The sequence below is a fragment of the Labrus bergylta genome, chromosome 7 (assembly GCF_963930695.1).
Source record: "Labrus bergylta chromosome 7, fLabBer1.1, whole genome shotgun sequence".
NCBI lineage: Eukaryota > Metazoa > Chordata > Actinopteri > Labriformes > Labridae > Labrus > Labrus bergylta.
The window spans coordinates 26,068,744-26,083,897 of record NC_089201.1 but is presented as its reverse complement, the minus strand read 5'-3'; positions in this window follow the sequence as shown (position 1 = coordinate 26,083,897).

Below are 15,154 nucleotides of genomic sequence, written 5' to 3'. Positions count from 1 at the left end.
CATGGACACAAGAGGCTTCAGAGACTTGCCAAAGGATAACTGCACACAGCTTCCTGTACGATTTGAATGACCACAGCTTCCTGTAAGTTATAAGTGACATTTCATTGAACTGCACGTCTTCACATGCATTATGTATATCTGCAACCTGGAAGACTTCACATTCCTCTAAATGGAAAACTATAGTCAGTAATGATTAGAAAATACAGTCTGTAGTTGACATTAGACACAGCAAAGATCCCTTTTCTGTGCACACTTTCAGACTAATGTATGTCAGGAATATTTTTAACTTCTTACATGACATAAAGGTGTTACTGGTTTGGTAGCTTTGTGTCTGTAAGCCATGGAAGTAAGCCAATATGCAAAACATACTGTCTGTAATTGTTCATAGTCTGAGTGTGAAATGTAAATATTAATAGTGCCTTTTAAAATTAATTTCCATTGCATATTCTATACCATGTGGAAGAAAAACAAAACCCTCAAAGCGTCACATTTTGACCATTCAGCCATGGTTTTGTTGATATATTTAAAAAGACTGTCCCCCTAAGTTTGACCTTCTAAAAGTCTACTTTAATAATGTATGTGAATAAATGAATAAGGGGGTATATTGACAGAATTATCCAATGTTATCAATCAACAATTGGTTTATTTAATGGAAGCATTGAAGGAAGAAAGGTCAAAGGAAAACGTGTTTACTTTATTGTAAGACAAAAAAAGAAAACCTGTCACACTGGCTTTAATGATCATGTAAATATTTGAACACATGTCAGATATTATTTTCATAATACTGTCTACACTTGTCACATGCTTAAATGACATTTAGTGTATTTGTACATAGGATTAAGGGAGGTACCAACATGATGCTTATTTAAAACAAATAATGTTTTACGAAAGTAGAAGCAGCCACTGTGATGGTCAGTACTAAATACTAAAATACTAAATATGGCATTTTGGCTGCTGTCATCTTTCTATCTTTTTATGGGGGTGGGGGTTGCAAAACATGAGGGATTAGCAAACCGGATGCAATCAAAGTTCACGTTAAAATCTGCTAAATTCTGCTGTGAAGTTTTCTGTTTAGGGTTTTGTGGGAGCTTGACCTAGGACTGTCTTAATTTTGGACTTTGTCAAAGTGACGTCACATATGGGTTGTTGAAAAAAGATTAACAACCCATTATGAAGCCTAACAATTGAGGCTACATATCTACAATTCATTTAGCACACACCTTTGTCCAAAGTGATGTACATTGGAGAGTAAGGGCCCATAAAGAAAGAGCTATTCAGACCATTCGTGTTTTTTTTTTTAAACGGGCTGTAAACATGTTTGTTTTTGATGTACAGATGGGCTTTTTTTGAATGGGTGCGTATGTGACTTATGGGGCTTTTGCAGCCAGCCTCAAGTGGACACTCGGTGAACTGCAGTTTTTTTTCACTTACTACACTGGCTTCATTTTTACATACCCGAGTTGCTGCTTGGTAAGGAGTTGAATTCTCTGACAGGTATAGGGTCCAATCTTACTGATGTTGCACAGAGCATTTGCCATGTTGGTAGTCACCAAATTGAAAATGCTGACTCTGACTTACTTACGGCTAATCAGAAGCAGCCAAAGAGGTGGAGTAGAGGAAGGCTGAATGATTATCTTTGTTGCTGAAAAACGCCCTGAAGTGAAGTCTGGCCTCCTGACAAACCACTCCGACATAATGTTTATCTGTTAAATCAGCCATGTCAGATTAATATACATTACTGAAAGCCTTATATAAATAGAAATGAATGAGTTATGAAAAAACTCCCCCCCACCCCTACCCCGCCTCACATGGTCGTTGTTGGAGTCTCAGAAATAACAAAATCATCTATAGTTAGCAGGATGGACTCAGCCCGGGAGCAGTTGCCATGGCTGCTTTTTCTTCTTTTGGCAGATCTGCAAACCAACTACATGCATACTGCCACCTGCTGTATCGGACTGTGTACATACGCAAGGGTACTCGGGCACAGAGCGATGTTATTAACTTGCACTTGAATATGTGAAAACGCCCTTAGTTTCTCCCTACATTACAGTTCTTGTACAAAATATGGAGGCATTATCATGGATAATAGATAAGAGACCACATAAAACATACCTGTGTAAATGAGGCTAAATCAAATACAAACCCCTGAATTATCCCCATGACAGATGTTTTTTTTTTTAACCTAAGGAGGCATTTTTATTAGCAGAAGATAGTGACTCAGAGTTGTATGACAGTATTGAGGTAGATTTTTTTCTATAGTAGTTTGGGAACCTGAAACGCTCCCCCATCATCCTCTGCGGGCCCTAGCCTGTCCTGTGACCTGGGTGTGTAGAGTATGGAAAATTCCAGGTTTTCCAGAGAGAAGCATTGGTGTGTGTGTTTACTCCTCCATCCCTCCAGAGACATTAACTAGGTCAAGCGCAAATGAATCTGCCAAAAGCCCAAAGAGTAGTGGTGACAAGGGGGAGGAGGAGGGAGATAGAGGGGGGATTCTATGGACTTTGACAAATCTCACAGTCGGGATGAAACTCTGCAACCTAATTTTAGCTCGAACTTTCCCTACGACGCATTACTTTCTATATGGAGGTCTGAATCCTAGCAAGCTTTGGTGGGAGCTCAGCTAAGTAGTATCCTGGTTAAACCAGTAAATGTTCACACAGCTAATTATGTTTAACCATAAACGTGCCCAGTGGAGGATACCCAACATCACATCTATATATTCAGTACTAAATCTTTTTTGTTGTTGTTGCTGTGAGCCCCAGGCTTTTAAATAACATGTTTTCTTTTCTGCATTCATGACCATGTTTTGGGTCATTTTTCCAGATTTAGCTTCTGAACTTCCTCTGAGATAAATGTCCGTGTTTGAAATTGTAGTAGACCTATACATTTTTATAAAATGAAAGATCAAAAGTAAGGTGTTACTCTGGTTCCATTTTTTGAATAATACAAACACAATTATCGGAACAGTCAGAGGAAACCATGTAATTATCTACGGTAAGGTACACGGTGTAACAGAAACTAAAATTGGTGGTGTTTTTTGACGTCAATGAACAAACCTCTGACACATTTGTCTGCTGGTGAAGGGGTGTGAACGAAGGGAAATAGCCTCAAAACACAGCTCAGCACATTGAGTGTGACAGCTGAACCCTGCAGGAGGACAGGTTTCAGCCGTGTGTTTTAGGCTAATTTGCGGCTCTCTACTTTTTTTCCACAAGGTCAGTAAGTTCAGGGTGTCACAGATGGCTGAGCCCGGGAGGAGACAAGGAGCTGGTATTTCTTAGCAAAAGAGAAACAGAGCGGGGGATGGTCTTTCAGCAGGTCACTGGGGTTGTGTACATTTGCGTGTAAGTGTGTGTGTAACCTGTGTTAATGTATGTTTAAGGGCACGTGTGTTAGTGTGTTTGCACAAGCATTCAGATTTTTTAAAGAGCAACCAATTATACGATTTATGTGTATTTATAACCCCTCCCCACTTCAACAAATACTAATAACTGAACGTGAAAAATAATGTTTCAATGGCATCTGACTTACAGATCGATATGAAGATGAAAGTTTAAGATGACTTACTTAGGAGTAATGAACTTGATCACTGAAGATATTACAAGGTGTGACAAAAACAATACACAAAAAAATAATGCCGTGTTCTGACAGCTTCTCTCGTGGGAAACACCTGAGGAGTAAAGTGACTGTGCACTTCTCAGTGACCTTTCTCTGTCCTCTGAGCTTTTTCCGTTCTGCTCTAAGGAAAACACCGGCTCCTGTCAGAGCTGCCTACAGAACGTCTGACATTTCTTCCTTCAGTTGTGACTCAAATCACATTCCTGAAAAACAGCTGACTCAAACCCTGATTCACTCTATACTGTTGTAAGTCAATTTTAATCAAATACTCATATAATTGACACATATTTTATCAAACATCACGCTGAATTATATCATCGTAACTGATCGTGTCCTCTGGTAAAAGTTTCATTTAGAGACTTGTTCTCTTACTTTCCACGAGTTCAATGAGCAGAATGATAACAAGCACATGTCCGTGTGGTAAATATAAAAAACAACCACCATGAGCCTTCTGACTGGAAACTATTGGAAACAGCTGGCCTTCCCAGATGGAGTGAATGAAGATCTTATCAAACATCTGTTGGAATCATCATAATGACTTTTACTCACCAACAGTTAGCTTGTTAGCATGACTTGTATTGAAGTTGCTTGTAAGTCTCCGGACATATTTCCTCTTATGTGGATTAAGCTGAGGAGGAAAGCAATTACTACTAGTGTCCAGTTTAACCCTCGTAGCCATTGTTTTAGCATTATTGAAGATGAATATGGAGCATGACTTTACTGTGGTGGTCATCTAAAATGAGTTCAAACAGTATGTGTTCTGTGTAACGTCCTCACTGCCCTCCTCTCTTTCCAAACAAACATTTATTTTCTATCTCATTGCTGTACTTTCATGGATAAAAAAAAACATATATATATATAGAACACATTTTCAAACTATTGCATACACTATAAACTATTCCCTGAGTTCCTTACTCTGTTACTAAGCAGCAGCTCGAGGCTTTTCAGATGCATCGCTCCAGACAGAGTAACTGCTGGCATGCAGTTAATGAATCAGTGGATTTGAATTATAAAAACCTGTCAGCGTGAGTAGCATATCGTATGACATTGGTTTATTGGATTAAATGACTTAAATCTACTGTCAGTCACACTCTATGCGTATGAAAGAATTGCTGAATGTTGACACAAATGTCACAAATTCTAAAAATGCAGAAGGAAAGTTGAATAGCCTTTAAAATTTGCCATTTTGTAAGCATGTGACTTCCTTTTCCATCGCGTCATTGGTGATCATTTTTTGAAACACAATAGGGTGCTATAGAATTTGGAGAAGTAGGTTAAGGCCATTGAGCTTCTGCTGGAAGGTATTGACCAAAAACACCTCATGGCTATTCTTACAGCACCTGACCTGACCTGACCTGACCTTTGGCTTTGCGTTGTGAGCAGAATGTAACGGGATACGATGTGTGTCAGAGAACTCATTTTCTGAAGCATTCATAGAGAGCCGGCTAAAATGTCACAGCTGAACCGCATGTCATCATGTGAATGAGGTCAGAGGTCTGCAGGTTCACTGAGCGAAGCGTCATGTTGCTCCATTGTGACAGGAAGATGACCGGTGGTGGAGCGTAAACTGAGTACGCTCGCTCAAGTGCCGTACAGTTTTTACTTGTGCTTCACTGGAGTATTTAATACTACCGTTTAATTCTATCCAACTACATTTTGCTGTGAAGTGTCGTACTTCTTACTGCTCTTCATTACACAACAGTTAAAGTCAGGGTTTTCACATTATTTTGCAACATCAGTGATCAGATTCTTAGAAATGATTCATTGATTAAAATCCCCCTCTACCAAGCCAACAGGTTTAGAAAGAAAACTTGTAAGTAGAGTAGGAATGTTTCATCCTGTTCATTCTGTTAAATGGTAACTTGTTCTAAATATTCCCCCCCACAAAAAAACTCAAGTCAAAACTAGTAAATTACAGTTTTAACCATTTTTGATAAAAATCCCACTCCACTTTCAAACAGGCTTTTTGAACTCTGTAAGTCCTTAATAAATTTGACTTTTGCAAGTCATCAAAAGTGATGCTAGCATATAAAAGAATCCTAGATAAATTAGATGACTTAAGGGGGAAGATGAGTAACACTTTTACTGATGGTGCATATTGTATCGTGATAAGTGTGATTACAAGTACATTTCTGAATGCAAATCCTGAAGTAAAGGTTCTGTAGTTGATATGCATCCTGGTTGTAGCTTCTCTAGCCTGTCTTACATTGAAGCGATTGGCTGTGATTGAACCTTTGCCACAGTGAACATAAACAAGACAACGCAGGGCTTCAACAGGAAATCAGACTGATGCTGCTGCATTCACCCAGGTTAGAAATCCATTACTGCTCTCTGTGTTCCTAATAATTTCCCTCCATGTTCTCCCTGCAATTTGAGAGCCAACAACAAAAGAGTGAGCGCATGATGAACTCAAGTTGAAAGCTTGTCATTATAAGCAGCGCTCATGTGCCCATGCTGTGACTCATGTGCATGCTTCATTCAGCCTCCCACTCCTGCACATGTCGTCTGTTGCTCCGTCCTCCAACTGTGCTAACGTCAGAGGAGGCTGGCCGTCCTCCTACATCCCCCTGCAGAGTGCGACCAGTTGGATAGGCAGCCTGGTCCAAGTCTGCAGCAATCTCAATGGAGGAGGTGATCGACAGCAGACACACGGGGGCCCTCACACTGCCTTCTCTAATTATCAGGCCACATGTGAGACAAGGAAGCGGCGCACTGTGAGCGCTAGCAGCTCAGTACGTCCTGCTCCGCACTCGAATCTGTCCTTGCCTGAAGCACTTTTGAGGAGCATCATCGGTGTCTTCACCATCTTCCCCTTTAAGTGCTCCAGTTACTCCCCTCACATGAGCTCTGGCCGGAGCTCGGCAGCCTTTGTGGATGCTCTGACATACGGAAACAGAAATAGCTCCACAAATAGACTCGTACTCTGAATCACAGGGGAGCAGTAGCCCCACTTCTGTACGCTCTTGCCTCCTTTTTCTGTGTGTGCCTTAGGCCAAAACAAGTTAGCTAAGAACCACAGGGAAATCAAATTTGGATTATTAGATCATACCAGAAGTATCAGGGGAGAAAATGATATGTGCACATAAATACATATTGTTAAAAAAAAAAAAAAAAAAGAGGCTGATTTCTGGAGCTCTCTGCTGTCTATCATTAACAAAATGTGGAACTTTTTGTTTTGAGATAAGCAACTTACAGCCATTAAGTTGACCTCACTATGCATTTTGTATCAAGTTTCCCATAACTTCAAGTCTGTATCATCAGCACAATACACTGAGAGACAGGCTTAGAATCTAAAAAAATGACCAATAAGTCTTCTACCAATTCTTGGTAAGATAACAGAAAGAATTGTTAACGGATAGTTTCAGTCTTATTTTCTAAACGATGATTAATTACCAATTTTCACATGCATATAGAGAAAAATATTCTACGGTCTCTGCCTTGACCCAAATGGTCGCTGACTGGTTTAAGGACATGGATGAGAGAAACGTACATGTTGTAAAGCTTGATTTGTCTGCAGGATTTGATAGAATTGATCATGAGTTTTTCTCAAACTGCATTCATTTGGATGCATCTTGGGCCACTCCTGCACACAGTCTTCCCTTATGTTCTAACTTCTGTATTAGAACAGACATGTAGCTCTATGTGTGCTGGTGATTCAACCAGTTAGCAGAAGCTGAAATGAGTGATTCAAACACAGATGTAGCGACTGAGTTAAAATCAGTGGTGGAGTGGATCAGCAGTAATGAACTTATCTTAAATGTATCTTAAACAATCGTTGTAGTAATTTCTTTATCCTTACTTTCTAACCCAAAACTTAATATCAGAATAAATCATACTAAAATCAAGCAAGTAGAAGAGGTGACTTGGGAGTTTTCATACATAATAGACTGTCTTGGGATAAGCATGTCCAGAGTCTGGTGATAAGAAGACAGATAAGATAATGCTTTATGGTCCGTTTTCACCTAAATTTGTCTGGCATTACAAGCTCAGAAATCCTCACATCATGAAATCACATCACATGTAAAAGACAGAACGTAATCAAATGCTGTGCAAACACTGAAGCAGATCATTTAGACCTTGTTTTTTTTCTCACCTGGATTACTGCTCTGTGGTTTGGTCCAGTAAACTATAACTAACTGATCCAGAATGAAGCTGCAGGTGTTTCTCTCTATTATGGGTTGAAATTAATAGTCAGTAAACTGCTTTAAAGCCCCTAAGTTAAAAAAAGATTGTCATATTCATTAATGGTTTTCTTATGGATCTATCTTTAGTCATTTTTCAACAAGGTTTGCTGTTGGAGGTTGTTTGTGTTCAGTTTCACACAGAGCAGTGCATGAATGGAACTCCTAAATACTACTAAACAAAACACTCAACACACACACACACACAAACATAATTTAAAGAAAAAAAACCTACAAAGAAATCCTAATAATAAGAACGAATTCTTTGTAGTGTGATGGTTAAATGTGCTTTCATGCTAACATTTATATTTAACGATATCGTAGATTTATTTGGAGCCTTGTTTTATGTGTTTTCTTTGATTTTTGTCTACTTGTGTTGATTGTTTTTTTTTTGTTACCGTACATGAGATGTAGTTATTTTGTTCAATGTTTATTGTACTTTTTGTGACAATTGTATTGTCACAATATGAACTGCTGACCTCAGGGGGAATAGGCTTCTGCTGAAGCTATTTTGGGTCCAAATAAACAAACATGCAGCATTTATCTGTTGCAGCAAATAGATTACTTAAAAGCTTCTTAATTTAGACATGAAACATGATGGTTTATGGGCGATAGGAAGAAAGAATGTGAACAACTGGAATGTGCACGGAGCCAGCACAATGTGGAAGAAAGAAAGCGTTGAAGTCAGATACAGTACCTTCACTCCACTCCTTTACCAGTTTGTGTTTTTAAACTAAAGAGAGAGAGCGAGTTTGCGTTCAGAAAAGCTTTCAATCTCGATGCACTTTCACAGCGTGTGAAAGTGGGAGGTGTGAGACTGTCCGTGACCGAGTCAAACCTCCATCTGTGATGTGGCTCCTTCCTCTGCCATTACTTTCCTCTTTCATTTAAATCTGTCATGGTGTGACTGATAAAAAACATTGTCTCTTCTCAGGACTCCTCGTGTCCTTGAGCCTGTATGGATGTTGATCTGCATCTGCCCTTTTCTCTTTTTCTCTCCTTCTCTGCTGTGTGATCTCAACTCAACAACTTACATAATATCACTTCTTATTCTTATTCTCAGTTTTAAAAGATTGATATCTTGTGTATGCTCGATTGGAATCATTACACAGTGGATTATTAATGCATAAACAGAGAAATGAAAGACTGCATCTCTCTCAGTAATTCTCATCCGCGGCCTCTGCTACATGAGGCAGAGACTCCAGAGATCCACCTCAGGACCGAGGCCGCAGGCAAGCATCCTTTGAGTTACTCCAGCAGGAAACATGAAGAATAAATTATCCCAGGACAAGAGAGGGGCTTCAAAGCTGCACCACATCATCAAAGTGGGGTCTCCATCTGCAGACTGGGCCCCGAGGACAGAATCACACCTAAAGGAGCAGGTGCAAGATAGCACAGATGAGCATTGATATACACACACAGATGCAACAAGCTCAGGCAGCAACGTGTAATCTAAAATGACACTTAAGGGGCCAGAATTCTCATCAGTTCTGAACACAGATGTCTCAGGTTCAGAGTCGTTTACAATCGTCACTTCATATGTCTGGGTTTTTTTTTTTCAGATAAGATTTTGGTGTGAACATCCAAACACTTCTTTACCCGATAGATGTCAACGTATTTTTTTCAACCAAAATAGAAATGGCAATAACTAAATCCTTTGTTAAAAATCAAAGTTCTGAATTCAAAACTTCAACATAAAAAGTAAAAGTGAAAAAGCAACAAGAAGTATCACCCACATTAACTTTTATCAAAGTGGGTCACTGGAATGATTTAAAAAAAGAAAGTCATTATTAAATTGTTAACACTGAAATAGAAAACTGTTATAGTAGGCTTTCTAAAGACTAATGTTGTTAGTGTACAGATAAGGTGAGCCACAATGCTAATGAAAACACTAAATTGATTCTTAATGAGTTGGAAGAACTAGGAAGGAGGCTGATTTTTTTTTTTTAATTTTCTCAGCACAATGTTTCTTAGTCTCTTTCCAGCTGTAGTCCTCTGAATCATATATGGGGGAAACACTAGTTACCTTGGGCTGCTACCTTGATAAGAAACTAACAGACTAGCAGTTGTTGGATGCCATGGCAACGGCGCCTATAACAGGTTCTTTATTAACTCAGAGTAATGAACACAACACACAGCCTCTCTCACTGCTTTAGGGAAACATGAGCTGATTTTGACATTTTCTGCTGACTTAGGTAGTCACATGCATACATTACCCAGAAGGCCACCTTCGTTAAGGCTAAGTCTTGGCCTGTGCGGCACATGGATAAGAGGTAATGTGCAAGTCTGGAATTAAACTGAGTTTGACCCATTACATTTTGTACATCCAAGACTTCTCATTGACTTTTAATTTGGTCGACTATTTGGCAGCAACATTTTTCAAACCCACACCAAGAAGATGTGACAGAAGAAGCCTCTCCTTTAAGCACAAGCTCCTTGTTTTGTCTAGGATGGTCGAAGTCCTGCTCCTGTTTGGAATGACCTTGATACTTGAAACGTGTCGTTCACTGTCCTCCATGCTTGTCATCGTTGCCTTTGTGCTAATTCTGTACCTCACTGTGCCTACAGAAGAATTCAAAATGTCCAAATGATGAGGAATGTTTCTGTTGAATAAGAAAAAGGCAGCAAACACACGCATGTTGCTTATTTAGGTGTTAAGTCGTAAAAATAACACATGTACAAAGACTCACAACACTGTGGCTCCCAAAGATTGACTTATCTATTTGCTATACACATTGAAGAGCACCTGATGTAGAGCCTGGTCGGGCTTGAAACGTTGTGTTCTTTAATGCATATAGCAATAAAATAAGTATATCTTTGGGAACCTTGGGGCTGCACGTCTTTGCGCCTCATATCTCTTGCTGCCGTAGCTGCAATTTAATACTGATATTGCAACACTGTCACATTTCAATTACACCTGACTTAAATTCAATAAATGTTTAGGGTCTAGGACATTTGCAACATATTTGTGTCCTGTCTCACACAATGGAAGACAACAACCGCTTTCACTGTCTAGACTGCACTCATCCCCAGCGTTCAGTCTTAGGTTACCGCCTATAACACAGACTGTAAAAACATAAAGCTCTGGGTTGTAAAAATGTAGCACTGTTACTGATTAGCCACAGGGGACTAGCTGAATCACATGTGATAGGTGGCTCATGTGTCCATGTGTTGTGAAAGATATGGGGGTCAACATAACCCCTCCCAGAGTCTGGCCGATCTGTGACGCACTTAAAAAAACAAAGAAGACTCAAAGAAGCGTACTCCTACTTCTCCTTTTCCTTCCTCTCCTCTGCTGAACCCGCGACACCCTCTCCTCCCCCTCCATGGGTGAGTTATCAGTGGGTGGACACTGAAAATGCCTCCCAAGTCTGACCTTATAAGGCTGTCAGGAAACTGCTGATTTTCAGGTTTCAGTGCTCAAATAGCTACCTCCCTTGTTACCCCAATAGCTTGAGTGTGCCCCTCCCTCTGTTAGCACCAGCATCCTGTCTTTATTGACTCATATTTCACACAGGGGGAAAGGTCTACTAGCTCTACAAAGACAGCCGCACAGTATGAATTCTTAATAACACGCTGGATTGTCTTCCTGCTGTCATCCTCAGAGCATCTTCTATACATTATTGGAGAATCTGCTCTGCTAATGGCTTATGTTAATGACTAAGACCTGAAAGACCGCATTGTTTGGGTGTTGCAGTGTGACATGACGATGATAATTGGAACCATTGACTTAGTGGGAGATGTTTAAAACCAACCCCCTGTTTACAGGCCTGGGATTACTGCTACTACTGTGGAAAGAGATATACAAAGTTTTTTTGTTGCTCCAGAAAGAGTTGTATGAAGTCTGTTAAGTTGCATCGATTGTAATTGAAGACTACAAGTTTCACAATAAAAGACAAAATAGAAAAAGAGAGGCATTGGTTTATGCAGAAATTGGGACAACCTGATCTTTTGTAGCTCGCTTCTCATTAATGCTGCCTGAGGCGGGAATCTCAAGGCGCCATAAGCAGCTACTAGCATACCAGAGCAGGTTCTCTGAACTAGCTGTTGGTGGTCGAGATGCATTATGGGTGATGTAGGCTGTAGATTTTACGAAGGACAGACGGAAGATGTTGAAATCATTTATCTCTGGTTCTGCCTCAAGTTACTGTGATTGTGTCCTCTGTCAGAAGTGTGAGCGATATTTGAATCAACTTAGCATAGCTTAGCATAAAAGACTGGAAACAGGTGTAGGCTGTATCTGTTTGTCTCATTTTCTTAATATTTACAAAACAATCTGCACAATATTTAAGGGGGAATATTTCTTTGCAATTTTACTCTCTGTGAAATGTAGACTTGCTTATCACGTCATGTTTTTCTGTTCTTTCAAAAGAGTAAATGTCATGAGCTGCACAGTTCTTCAGTGGTACAAAGTTAGAAGTTCTTGTAGAAACAAACAAACAGGACTTGTAATGATGAAGATGTCGATGTTGTGAAGCTGTTGGAAGCCACACTAACTGAACAGGATCATTTCCAACAGTTTAGAATTCATTTTAAACAATTTTTCTTAGAAGTCATTTGGGGGAAGATTTCAAATGAAGATCTTAAACAAACTGGCTTTTGGTTGACAGGATTTTAAAAAACAAATAGAAAAAAAATGTATTTTTGTTTCTAGTCTGTAACTTATGTTCGTTTCTCAGATTTTCTTTTTATGAATTAAATTACTTTTGTATCCTGCTGCTATTCGCCATTAAACCTTTTAAAAAACAAATTAAACTTACAAATGAATTCTTAAAATAAAGACTATGTCTTCTAGAAATAGAATTAAAATGTAACTTGTCTTATAAACTAAATGAAAAGCCTCATCTTTCACATCATAGACTCTCCTCTCTCCACATGAGGCCACTTGTGGATCGCAGAGCGGCTAATGAAAATCAGAGTCAGCTGTTTTCCTCTGCAGACATTTTTAAATGAAATTTGTTATTCTAATGGAAAATAACTTAACCCATTTACCACCGGTGTGTTCTGTCAGCTACACAGAATTACAATCTAGTTCATTTAGTTCACGTGTCTGGCAGTGTGCCAGTGAGTACTGATCTGACAAATAACTACCGTAGATATATACGATTGTCCAAAGAAAACATACAAAGAACAAATCCTACTTTTCTATAAATTATTTTGTCAAAACGCACACAGAAGAGTTCATAGCAGCTCTTATCTCAGCAACTAGAGTATGAAAATGTTGTTTAATTCCATCAGCTTAAAATAATCTAATAATTGCATGACATGTTGATACTTTGACAAGATTTACTTTGTTATTGAGTCACATTTTGTACTCATGGCTTTTGTAATGATGTATCTTTGCAGGTTAAATTTGTCACTTTTATTTAAGGAAACAGTCTTAATACCTCTTCCATCAAAGATTTGGCTAAGACGTTGAAAGCACATTCGCAGGCAACTGGATGCAATGACTTCAGAATCAGTTACATATAAAAATGAAAATGAGAAAACTGACAATGTCCGTATCCTGCTTTTTCCCGTTGGGGTTGCAATCGAGTCAAGCTGTCATTGGGCGAGAGGCGGGGTACACCCTGGACTGTTTACCAGTCAATCACAGGGCTGACATACAGAGACAGACAACCAGCCACACTCACATTCACACCTACAGGCAATATGGAGTCACCAATTTGGAGTACATACAGTATAGAGTTGAGCATGTCCTGTTGGAGGAAGCCATAGTACTCGGAGGGAACCCACACATACACGGGGAGAACATGCAAACTTCACACAGACGGCTGTGAGGCAACAGCGCCAACAACTGCAGCAGCATGCACCTCAAACAAATCAGAATTTCTCTCCTAACGTGTCCTCTGAGGAGGTTAATAAAGATAAAACGTTTTATCTTGACTGATATCTAAGCCAGAAATCTGTTGGCTTAGTGCTCCACTGTTCTCGTAAAGGAGGGATATAATTGCAAAGTGTGGTCTGTTTGAAGGCATCGTTTGCCCCCCTACCCTTCAAACTCAGTGGGCTTCACCTCCGGCAGAGTGGCTTTAATGTGTTTGAGCCCCTCTACAGTCAATGCTGGAGAAAGCAGCATGCGTCCACATCCGATCTTTGATGACTCACATCGTACAGGCTGTCTCATGTGCTGTACTTAGGAAGGTTAAATGCACCGACCGCAACACTTATCCATGAGCTGCACTTTTCTTTCAACCTACCTGATTGTGTTTACTTAATTTTACATATGAAGTTGATTCAGTGTATTTGAAGCTTATTTCGTGTCTGATTGCCGTTTTCATCACAAACTTGCGTGTTCAAAAATAGCTCAACACAAGAAATCAAATCACACAAAAAGGGCTTGAGTTGTTTCTCTCTCACAGTATAATAGGAGGTCATCCCACATTGTAGTTATTCTTTTCCAGCACAAACTCCCCTGTTGTACAAGGACAACTCTTTATTTTTTCCTTTCTGGATTCCGCTGGAATGAAGACTGGACTCCACTGTATTACATATTTAGTCATTCAAATTGCTTGAAGGAGCTGTATTGATGACGAGTCACATATTTGGCATTTGTGAGGTACAAAAAAGGCTTCAGCTGCCTTAGCTTTGCAACAAAAAAAAAGCAGTGTTTTCAAGGACATGCATTTGGGCAACAGGTCTTTCAAGGTTTCCCTTTAACAAAACCCCTGCCTGTGGCGGCGACGAGCAGAAGCTTTGATCTAGACATGCTGTTACATGGCTGCAGTCCTGTTATTGTGTTTTGAGTGCTGCAGGCAAACGAATGTGCCTGAGGAGTCCCCCCACCTGGAAAACATAAATCCCATCTTGTCAAGACTTTCCCATTTAGGCTTATTTCTTTACAGTGAACAGTATAGCATGTGTCGTCTGTCTCTTAACAATGAGCCTCTGTCTCTCTGTGAAATAGCAGAGTTTGTTTATCAGGTTTGTTCGTTGTTGGAAAACAATACATTACTGTATATTAAAACCGTACATGCTGTACTATCCTCACCCTCCCTCAGGCCTTTCTTTTGTCACTATAATGTGCTGTATTGTAGGTTCAGTAAGCCTGGTACATGCTGTTAGGATTATAGGGATATCATGTGTCCACAGAGAAAATCAAACAATGTGATAATACGGGGATGTTTTATACAAGCATGCCTCCTCACAAAGCTGACATGCTCTGGACACTGACGTTCATCATCTTTTAAATCCCTCCCTCATCACTGTTTGTTGTATGAACGTGTTGGATGACTTACACACTGGCATATTCTTATTTATAAGTCTATCTTGGGTCTACTTCCTTTAAACATTCATCAGTCAGAAGAGTACAGGGACTTAAAATCATCGACCTTTTCTTGCTGTCTGTTCCAAAA